Source organism: Hermetia illucens, chromosome 1 (assembly GCF_905115235.1).
Source record: "Hermetia illucens chromosome 1, iHerIll2.2.curated.20191125, whole genome shotgun sequence".
Lineage (NCBI taxonomy): Eukaryota > Metazoa > Arthropoda > Insecta > Diptera > Stratiomyidae > Hermetia > Hermetia illucens.
In genome coordinates, this window is record NC_051849.1 from 185,488,671 (window position 1) to 185,500,508 (window position 11,838).

At 43.3% G+C, this 11,838-nt stretch overlaps 1 protein-coding gene across 1 annotated transcript in view; it reads right to left on the reverse strand.

Moving 5' to 3' along the window:
• Positions 1 to 5,964, reverse strand: part of LOC119647972 (ets DNA-binding protein pokkuri) — a 136,718-nt gene extending 130,754 nt beyond the window's left edge. The window contains exon 1 of the mRNA XM_038049349.1: positions 4,986 to 5,964. The gene's annotated coding sequence lies outside the window, so the exon portion shown is untranslated. The remainder of the gene's footprint in view (positions 1 to 4,985) is intronic.
• Positions 5,965 to 11,838: the final 5,874 nt, after the last annotated feature.

An 11,838-nucleotide genomic window follows, 5' to 3' on the forward strand; every position in this document is an offset into this window, starting at 1 on the left:
TGTGGACGAGTTCGTATAAAATTTTATTTACCCAATGCGCCGAATTTCGTCCCCTTAACTTTGAAAAATATCTACCAATTAAGGTATTTTTTAGTTAGGGGTCTTATCCATAGGTATGAACGGATAAGATAAACTCAGGGCAGTGGGAACATCTTCAAAATTAGATTTATTCCGCGAATATGTTTGCATGCAACCGGAGTAGGCAAATAACTAGGATAACCCCTAGTTTGACAAAAACTCAGTTGGAAATTATATTACCAAATTTGAACTCATCCGGACCATTTGATCATTGATTAGGTTTTCTCGTTCATTTCAAACATGCAACTTTACCACGTAAGCACTATATTGGGCGTGGTTCCTCTTTTAGAAGTCAAGTTCTGCCGTTTCCCAAAGTGCTACGAAAGTAAATTATAAACATTTTTTTTGCATAGCCAGATGCATCAAAATCAATATGTTTGGTCCTGAAGCTTTTATGACAGGGAAACCCAGCAAACAAGAACTCTGCTTAAAAATATTTTTTACTCAAAAATATTAGCTTAGCGGTTTTGTCGAACAAGAGCAAGGCTCGTTAGGTACTATTGTCATTCATAATCAGCCGGCAAATGGCCGCAACCGACTTAGGGTGCTGTCACATATAATGGTTTCCACGACTACGAAAGCTGCAAGGCAATCCGACTTAAGGGTTCTTTACAGTCTTGTGAATGTACACTGCAGTGATACGGTCACAGCAGTGTGGCCGAATCCTCCATAAGAAAAAGCCAGTTAGTTTTTAATTAAAATGGTAACGTAACTTCGAACGAAATCCTTGAGTCAAAAGTTTGGAAAAAATTTCCCTTCCTGGATTTGGCCTCAAACACCTGCATCCAATTGAGTTCCCGGTAAGAATTATGACATCATCCACAATAGGTTGTGACTGGGAAACATGTTTTTAACTTTCATATAATTAGTAGCGATCGCAAATTCTACGAATGGTGTACGGATCATCTAATTGCGGGCAAGTACCAAGGGAAGGTAGCACCTGACGAGTCATAATAATGATTCTGGTGGAATTCGCAGACAAATCCTTTTAATGAATAGACGATATTCTTGAAAGTGTTGGTCTTAAGTCCGGAATTGTTATAAGCAAATGTGGCCGAGATTGACCAATGGAGCACAATTGAACGAAAATAATGGAATATTCCTGAAACTCGAGACAAAACCTAGAACTATGAACCTAAAACCTTCAAAACATTTCTAGGATTTCTGAGAAATTGTTTTTCTATTACCATCTTTTCGATAATCATATCAACATTGGAGTAAAAACGATAATCAAAATCAGACGCTGTGGACACTGACTCCTGATGTAAACCAAAGACATCTCCCATTTACTGCTGGTCTTGATATCTTTTTGTTAATTTCATTGCGTCATGTTCAGTACGCAGGTTGCTATCTCAACAGCGGGATGAAAACAGTCCTATACACCTACGGTCGGACCACGAGATTAAAAGACTGATAGCAATATAATGGTCAGAACGACAGAAATGCCTCATAAAAATTGGATCACATCATGAAGCACGAGATTAAAAGGCTGATGACAACCCAGTGGCCAAGAAATGAGTAATGCCTCACAGAAATCGGTTCATATCATGGAGCAAAAATACTTTGACATGCCTATTACCAAATTCTTCGCGATTTCATTACAAAGCCTTCACAATTGATTAGATTTTGTTAATTGTGATTTGTAGTTACCGTTTCGTCCGATTTGATCCTTCCTAGTACCATCAAATGAGCAACAAAGCTTTCTTCATTTAAATTTCACTTGCGATGTTAATGGTTAACTTGGATCAATCCATGATTTTTTCGCTTAGAGTTCTCAAAACAAACCTATTTTTCATCTCCAGTAATAATTCGAACGAGAAAAGACTACTTTGTTTTTGAAGCAAAAATTCAGCAAATGGTCTTACTCTTTCCATAATTTCTCCTCTCATTTTCCTTCTTTGCGAACTTTTCTCAAGGCATGTAGACGTCGGGAAGTCACAGCCTTGCGAACCCGTAAGCTGTAAGCTGCTGTTACGTTTCACTCGAATCTTCATCCATTCAAGCTTGCAATTCAGTAACTTGGAACCTTTCCCTCTAACCTTCTTTTCTTTTTGATATTTACGTCGAAACCACCTTTCTTGAAGCATTGGAACCAAGTGTGGCTATACAAGTTGTGGCTCCAGAAGCATGGTTAGCATAAGCTTGCATGAACAACCAAAGTATTGCAGCAGCGGTTTTTTTTTCAGATGAAGCTGAAGAAATGAACAAAAATGGCCATTTTCGGACCAGTACTTCATGATATACGCCAACCAGAAGGTACTAACTGACCAACGAAATAAATGATAAACCCTAGCTGTCAGATATGGACATAGCTTGAATTTACAGCACCATCTAGTAGTCGAACCAGCCTCTATATAGATAAACCGAATAGATATTCAGAAAGACTAGAGATACACTGCAACAGTTTCCCAATCACCCCTTCCATTAATATAAAAAAAACCTTACCACAAATTGTAATAAAAATGTATTTTCAAGCTCTGGGTTGCAATCCCAGTTGTCATGACTGTTTGTGTTTGCCTTTGTGCTTGCTTCGCTGCTGTGAGGTTATCACTTGCACAGTATCAAGTGTGATTATAATGGAACTGGAGCACAGACTCAGTGAAGGCAAAAATGGGGGGAAAGCGGCATTTCCTCACCCCTCGCACCCTCCCTCCCCCCTTTTTAACCTTTTTTCCTTCAATCCTTTTCCCATTCGTCTAAATTGGATCTCCCACTTCTCCTGACTCTAAGCTTGAGCCTCCAGTTTTTAAGTCTCTTATTTCGGGACATACAACATAACAATCATTCCTTGGTTGATTCGTGGATGGACGTCTCACCCAGAGAAATAAGGTAGGATTTAGCGTTTTACAGTTACTTAAACTATGCTGAGCAATCATGCACGCTTTCCTTATCAGTTTTTTTTTCATCAATTATATTTTACCAGTGGTAGTACAAGGTCCTTTTCCCTAAATTTCCTTCCTTACTTTACATTGGTCCAAAATTCAGGTGTCCAGTTCTGTCGATTCTACCGACCGAACCAAGACGTTAGAACCATTTACAACAGGGAAGCGATATCGAACTAAAGTTCCTAACATCTTTTTACGAATCAAATGCTGAAGTCTGCAGTAAATAAAATTCACCGCAAATTATTTTCATGTTTATTATAAATAGCGAAGACGGCTTCACGGTTTCGTACCAGGGCAGAGGTAATTTTTCAGATTCTTCCTCACTTCGGCCCTGTGAGAAGAGTGACCGAAGCGGTTCGTAGATGTAAAATGCTTCATTATATAATTCCACAACATGACATGACTACGGATTATCATACATATCCGTCAAATTTTTGAGCCGAAGCCTGGCCAGAACTGAGGGATGCTAAGTCCCCATCCACTTGTTGTCGAACCGGGTTAAATAGGGAACAACTCCCTCTTTTTTTTGGTGTACTCCCTGGTTTGGGTTTAGCACCCAAACTTCAAAAATAAAAGGCGAAGATGCCTTCACGACTTCGTACCCATTTGGGCGGATCCGAAATCAAGTCGATGCTGATTTAGCATCCATCAACCCTCAAACAAAATACTTTCAGCTCTGGGCAAGGTTTGTGTTTTACCAGTATTTATCTCGAATTTTGCTTGTGATTCTCTTTTTCTCTAGAAAAATTGGTACGAGTTGGGACTAAATTTAAAATTCTCTCTCCTCTCTCCAGACGAAATTAGTTGACATCAGGTGAGTTACCCTTCTAAGTATGTCAAGTATTTGCTACACATTAAAACAACCAAGTCTGTTATCAAGATGGAATTTACACTTGCACCGTGAAATGTGATAATCGCGAGTTCAGAATATTTGCACTTGTCACTGCAGACTGTTGCGTTGTTTACCAGTCATGACAGGCTACAAATTTTCTAGAATATTAATAAGTAACTCCAACTGGAAGTACCTCCAACTGGTATGTACATATGCCGGTATCCTTTGTGTTTCTGCATTTTTGGGATGCATAGGAGAAGGGATGGAAACTTTGACGATTAAACAACAAATACCTTATGCTGTTTTTTGAAGATAGTATGCAAGTAAGACAACTTTGTAAAACGTGTCTGCAGGGGAGGACTAAGTTGGAGGTTTAGATAAGATAAAAGAAAGGCCAGACAACTTTTAGGGATATCGAATTGGTGGACCTCGGCGCAAAACCCGGGATGTCTGGAGTTCCTTATTAAGGCAGGCCTAGACCGGGTACCGGTTGTTGCGCCGTTGATGATGATGATGAAAAGGAAGATAATATATTTTTGATGAGGAAGTCGATTCCTTCCTCAGAAGAACTACTCATCCAAACTCAGAATAATTTATAACCACATTTTGGAAAGGAGAGTCACCAATGTCAAACCACTATCGCTTCCTTCAAACTCGTGTGATCTATCATCGACCTGCTATGGGGTATCTGGGGCAAAACTAACAAATGCGGCCTTATTATCACCTAACCTGCTTATTTCTACCCAAACTTTATCTAAAGAAACCATTGGAGAGAGCTCTCATTCTTGATATTGCGGAAATGCTGTGTTTCGGGAACCAACTATCACTGGTGTGCTGACTAAGGTGCAGGGGTTAATACATTGAACTTTAGCAGCGGAAGGTCACGATTCAAATTTCATTTGTTGCTAAGGGGCAGAGGTCGAATATCAGCTCTGAGTGAGCAGCACCTAAATCAAATCAGGGTAATAACCTCGGAAGAACCCAATGCCAACCACGTTGCTTCCTAGCTACCATTACGGTCTCAAAGTTAAGTAGTCAAAAAAGCTTGAAAGACTAGGCTTAAACTGCGCTATTGCGCCTTTGGTTACGTTTAGCCGGCAAATTTCCTTAAGTTCCTGAAATTTTGTGCGCTTCAATGTTACTTTGGCTGCAGAACCCACATCTTAATATCACTTGGAGCAAACTCTTACCTTTTTAATTATCTGCAATAGTCCTGGGTACCCTGTAACATCGGACGGTACTCGTTCACCACCTCTTCAAATTGTTTCTGGCTTTCACAAAAATAATCCACGTAAAACGGCGGGTTTAGTTGTAAAATAATCCAAAACGGTTGCCGGCAGAAATGTTAGAGGCACTCATTCGCACTCGCAAGCTGGCTCGATTTCAAATCCTTCACGCCTGCATAAGGACTCTGAAACAGTTCTTGCCATTGTCGGTCTACGAAAATCAGGCTAAAACGCGGAAATGATCCTGTCTCTCACTCAAACGGGCAAATCACGAAGCAGGCACTTGGCCGAACGCTATCGTGTCGACTATGGGGGAAGTAAACAAACTTTGCGATAAAGTAACAATTCGTCACACGAAGGGTTAACACACTCTTGCGCCAGTCGGATTTGGGATTTCTGGGGTAGAATGCACTTCCGCGTCTCACTTTTTCGGACTGCACTGTTCGCCTACGAGCGCACACACACTGCTATTTCCTGCTGTCGCCCCGTTACTTCCTTTTCCTTCCGCCGCTCGGACACAACGAAAACAGAATAACAAAAACAAAAGGCGGAAAACGAGATTCTTCCCACTTGACGGATGCTGGGTCGACGGGACTTTCGCGCTGCTCCTGGCAGGATGCGGAGTTGGTGCAACTTCACGGGGTTTTCGGCGACAGCGGGACTCTGTAAACAACGCCCGAGGAACAGTTCGCGGCCGGCGTGAGCACTTCCTCAGGATTCTGGGTTCGTTGCGGACGTTTGCGCGGTTCCAGTGCACTTCCAGGCGGATGCGTAACTAAAGACACGTTGCGAGACTGCGAGACTGGGCTCTGCACTGCACTTGTTCCTTGCTCTCTGGCTGCCCACACACTTGGCAATTGTGGGAACGGCGGCGGCTCTGGTCTGAGTTCTGCGAATGTCCGAGCCGAAAGCCAATCACGCCAACTTGCATCAACGACGGACCATCGACTACTGTGAGCGGTGGCGCTGGCGGCGGCGGCGACAAACCGAGCGAGCCGTGGAACGGTGCGTCGACAGCGGTCGGTGGCGGTGGCAGCGCCAGAAACAGGAACGGGAACGACGTCGGCGGAGGCGGAAGAGGCCCAGCGCGCCTCGCACGAACGACGATGCAAAGCGGAAGACGCGAAGACGACGTAAACATCTGAGAGCACGCACACACTCGCGAGGCGGCTTGAATGCGGGCGAGTGGCGAGCACACGACCAGCGAGCGAAGGAGAACAGGAGACCGCCAGGAATGTCGACGACAAGTGGAAGAGTTTGTGCTGCTGCTCCGCTCGCTCTCGTGCGAAACACCCGGTGAGGAGCGAGAGAAGATGCGGACAAATCAAATGCCCTTTGCCTGCATGTCTCGCTCTTTCTTGTCTTCCGTCTTCAGTACACTTCCTTATTCTTTTGGGGACGACCCGTACGAGCATAGAACGGAATGAACGCTATTTGCATCATTGCCAGACCGAACAGTGTTATAATGAACCATTTGTTGAATCTTCCTTGCAGAGATAAGATCTTGGTCATATGCATACACAACAAATATACTCACAGCTCGTACGTATCTCCTTGGAACATTTAGGGAAAATTATTCATAAATCTTTTATATGTGGCTTTGATTTTTTGTTTTAATTAATTTGGATAATTTTTTACAAAAGTAGCTTTTGTTGGTTAATATTAATGAGTAAAGGAAGTTAAATTTATTTAGTTTCTGGAATAAGTTTTGAAAACAAGCTACACTATGCAAAATCCGTATTCGTACACTACACATTTTGCGATTTTTTCGGATATTATTCGAAATTAATATCAAATATGTGAAACAAAATACGCACATTGTCTAGAATTGTCTAACAATGCGAAATATTAGCTGCGATCATTATTGCATTAACAGGAATGAAATTTCTTGCTTAAGTCAAAACAAAATTCGCATTCGTACATCCTGTCGATCGCTTAAAATATGCTGTTAGTACAATACTTGCTGTGCCACCCTGTAAAATTTCAGTTGTTAACTTCAAATAAAGTGTGATAAGCAATTTTGAGGAAAGCATAGTTAAAAAAACGCCCTTTTTTAAAAAAAGGGTTATAATGGGTAGGAAATCTGGTGAACTGCTTAAGAGTGAGCGAAAGTTAGCAGTGCAATTGCAAAAGGACGGCAAATCCTCAAGCAAAATAGGAAAAATTTCCGATAGAAGTCATTCTACCATCCAAAGTGTCGTTGCGATTTACAAAAAGACCAGCAGAATCCAAAAGACAATACGCTACCGAAATAGACAACAACAAGGCGACAGCAAACCTTTATTTGATTTTGTACAGGATAACACTGTTAGTGGAGCGAAATTAGGGGCGCTTATCGACGATCAATTCGCAATCAAATTAACTCCGCGGAATGTTCAGAATTACTTGGCTTGCACAGTTGCATTGCTGCTCGCAAACAATTTATTGGTAACGTCAATAGAAAAAACAAGTCGGGAAACCGGAAACTTGACGCTTCAGGTATAAACGGTTTTGTGTTTCCCTATGTGAGGAGCATAACGTAGTTTTCCATTGGCTGATAGCATTGACCCAACATATTTAAATCGCTCAGTTCTGGGCAGGTTACTGCCGTTGTCAGAACTGAGCGATTTAAATACCTCAAGAGCAGGTTACCGCCACTGCCATAACTCAGCGATTTAAATATCTCGAGTCAATGCTATCAACCAATGGAGGACTGCATAATAAAATTGCTACACGCATTAACGCAACCTGGACGAGGTGGCATTCCACACCTGGTGTTCTTTGTGATCGATAAGTTTGTTGATTACGTTTGAAATGAGAATATCCGTGATCGATATGGGTTTGCACCGATCGTGGAAAAACTGCAAGAGAGGCATTTTCGATGGTGTACTCACGTTAACGAGAATTCAACAACCAGTATTGGTCAGAACATCGAAAGCAATGGTAAGCAACCAAAAAGCCGCCTAAAACAATGGTGGCTTGATACGGTGGATGGTGATTTAAAGGTCTCGAGATTACATCCTGATCAGGCATTCGATAAAATAAAATGACGAAACCGATCACCACGAGCCGACCCCGCTTGTGAACTGAAGGCTGAAGAGCGACGAGTGCACGACAGCTCCGTGTAATACAGCTAAAAATTCCATTGCCTTCTATTTTCTAGAAAGCGATTTAAATAAATCATTTGATGGAAAGCCCTGTGTTGATAATAGTCAACCTCATACGCCTCACACTCTGAGTTTAATATTATTAGCAAATGCCAGGAAAGTAACCTACATCAAATATAAAAAAAGGCTGAGGAGAATTAGATTCTTCTTGAATGGAATTTTAATATTTCACTCGAATGTCAATTATTCTCGTTAATTATGACATCAGTATCTTATTTGTACGGCTTAGGATACTGTTAACTGGCACGAAATTGATAAGTTTGAACTGTTATAATTTTGACACTAATAGTTGTCAAAAAAGTCAAGCGATGACGCCTTTACGGTTTCTTACCAGGGCTGAGGCAAATCGTCAGACGCTGCCTCACCTCTGCGCTGGGAGCAGCATGACCGTAGTGGCTCACAGATGTTGAGTGCTCCTTTATATAATTCGTAGAACACGACATGACTACGAATTATATTGAGCGCAAATCCGCCTCATTGACCAGAGCTTGGCCAGAGCTGAAATATTCGTTTTGAGAAGGAATGAAGAAACCGTAAAGCCGTCATCGCTTGACTTTTTTGAAAAGTTTGGGTGCAAGCCCTAAGCGAGGGGTCCGTGGACCAGGAAACAGGGAGTAAGTTGCTCCCCATTTGGTCCGGTCCAGCATTAAGTTGATGCGGACTCAGGGCCCCATCATTCTCAAAACGAACTAATAGTTGTGTTTTACGCAAAACCTTAAAAATCTTATTCACGCACTTTGCAATTCACGTCAAAACTAATGTCACTTTTGGAAAGTACACTTCGTTGGATACCCTACATGACTATATTCGGTGAAAAAAATGTTGCATGTATGGGGAGCCCCTTTTAAACTCCACCTAAATTTATGCCACTCGCTGTATGCGTGGAATTTCATAACTTCCATTTGTCCACAAAATTTTGTTCGGATCGGTTTAGCCGTTTTGGAGGAAAGTGCGTGTAAAAGACAACAGACACAACACCTTAAAGGAGTAAATTTCGCAAATAAATATCTTGACAAGGCTTTTCGCTTTTGGAGAAGGGTAATTTTTTCAGACGAGAGTAAAGTACATGATTCGCATCACACAAATCAATATGGACGGGAGTGCAATCGCTCACGAGTTACTAGCGTAGTTCGCTGCGAAGATCAAAGCTGATTTGCTACTCATCAGTGTACCAAAACGATGATACAGTTTCTTGGTACCATGACATGTCAGGTACCGCTGCCATCTGGTACTTACAAACTGGTAACCCGAAAAATCGGGGTTCTGCGGAAACCATGTTCACTCAAGGCCGAACAGATGGACCGCATTGTAAGGGCACTATTCCCTGCTCACCCCGTGTGCGATGATGACGTCGGCGCGGAGAGCGGAGAGTACTGTCCACTTTTCTCAATAAAAGAGTTGGAACAGGCAGACATTTCTATGAAAAGCGAGAAGCCGCCAGAAACCGATGGTATTCCAGCAGATGTACACAAACTGGTATTCCAACACCGGCCAGACTTACTGCTCGGCGCATTCAACGCTTGCCTGAAAGAGGACACTTTCCCTGCTCGTTGGAAGGTGGCGAGGCTTGCGCTGATCCACAAAGAGAAAGGCGACCCCAAGTTGATACCGAGATGTATATCCCCGGCAGTTTGGTTTTAGAGCAGGGAGATCCACAGTTGATGCTATCATGCGAGTCGTGGATGCCGTTCGATGAGCGGAGGCACATAACCACCGAACTCGAGGGGTGGTGGTTACGCCTTTAATTCCGTGAGATGGAAGGACATTCTAGGCACACAATACTTTCCACGTGCCGAACTATCTCTTACGGGTATTGAAGGACTATCTGAGGAACGGCTCCCTGCTCTATGAAAGACTAGAAGGTCAGAGGAGGATGGAGGATGCTCTATGAAAGACTAGAAGGTCAGAGGAGGATGGAGGTCATGTCGGGGGTAGCCCAGGGATCCATCCTAGGGCCGGACCTCTGGAATCCTACCTATGATAGTCTAGTTAAACTCGACATTCCAGAAGAGTCGCGCCTGGTCGGCTATGCAGATGATGTCGCGGCGCTTGTTGCTGGACGTATTGCCGAACAGGCGCAGAGCAGACTCGGCATATTGATGCGACGGGTGAGCGGATGGATGACTACTCATGGTTTCAACCTTGCACTGGAAAAACCGAAGTAGTCATTCTGACTAAAAAGAGAATTCCGACCCTGCGTCCCATATCGTTCGGCGAGTCGATAATCGAGTCAAAATCGGCGGTAAAGTACCTCGGGTTGACTCTTGACTCAAAGATGAGCTTTTTTGAGCAAATCAAAGCAGCAGCGAACAAGGCTGCGGCTGGAGTTTCGGCGTTAAGTACGCTAATGGCAAACATTGGGGGACCTACGTCTAGTAGGCGACGTCTTCTGATGAGTTCAACGCAGTCTGTCCTGCTCTACGGCGCAGAGGTATGGGCTGGCGCTCTTAACAAGGAGGTATATCGTAAACGCCTCGCGCGAGTGCAGAGACGGGGAGCTTTACGGGTGGCGTCTGCGTACCGCACAGTCTCTGAACCGGCCGTGATGTTGATCGCGGGAGTTATCCCCGTTGCCCTTCTTGCTAGGGATCGTCAGGCCATGTACAAGCGCAAGGGAGATGAGCCAAGGGAGGTGGTTGCTCGCGAAGAACGGCAACACACTCTAGACGAGTGGCAGCTCTCGTGGCTAAATGAAACTAGAGGCAGACTGCGCGGCTCATCGGCAACTTAGGTGCGTGGCTGAATCGGAAGCATGGTGAGACTGACTATTTCCTTACCCAGCTCTTATGTATGGAGGTTTTCAGTCTTACCTGCACAAGAGTGGAAAGGCACGATCACCGGATCATGTGTTTTGCAATGGAGTTGTGGACGACGCCCATTTTTTTTTTCTTGTGGTCGGATGGGATTCGTCAGCAGCTCTTCTTAAACACAGGGGACAACATTTTGGAAGAGATGCTGAGGACTGCTGACAGGTGGAACCGTGTTGCCCATTACGTTCGGGCCCTTCTCGTTACTAAGAAGATAGAACTCGACCGGAGGTGCCGGATGGCAGGGGGTTCCTTGAACTGACAGTTCCCTTCCTCCTCTCCCCTCCCGTTGGTGAAAGGAATTTGAAGGCTTCGCACGGCGGGACAGTTCGGATACTAGTCCGAAGTAATGTGAGAAACGGTTCCTGGCTAGCTAGATATAGTCCGTAGCTTCAGTTTCTTTGTTCATAAGCCGATTACAACTTCAGAGTCAATAAAGCCTGAAACAATCGCTAAGAAGGTGGAAGGATTTCGTGGTCCCACCAGCATTTATACGCCAAATTAGGTACCACGAAGAATAAAATATGCATGAATGAATGTCTCCTACTTACTGTTTCGTAAATCAGTCTTACCCCACTTATCGCTATTTAAGTGATAAATACATGGTATTTTGTGTTACTATTCAGCTTGAATAAAGGTCAATTTCAGATTGGTAGATACGTCCAAATGGATAATAGATGCGACTGTGTTTTCTAATGGTGCAGTGGATGCCAAAATTAATTTAAAATAGCTCAATTCGGTTCATCCATCAATGATTACAAAGAAAGCTCCATTCCTTCAAGGATCTATCTGATCATTGTACCATTGAACTCCTTAATTATATAAGCAGAAAGAAAACTGTAGCGAAAAGAAACTGCCGTCTTA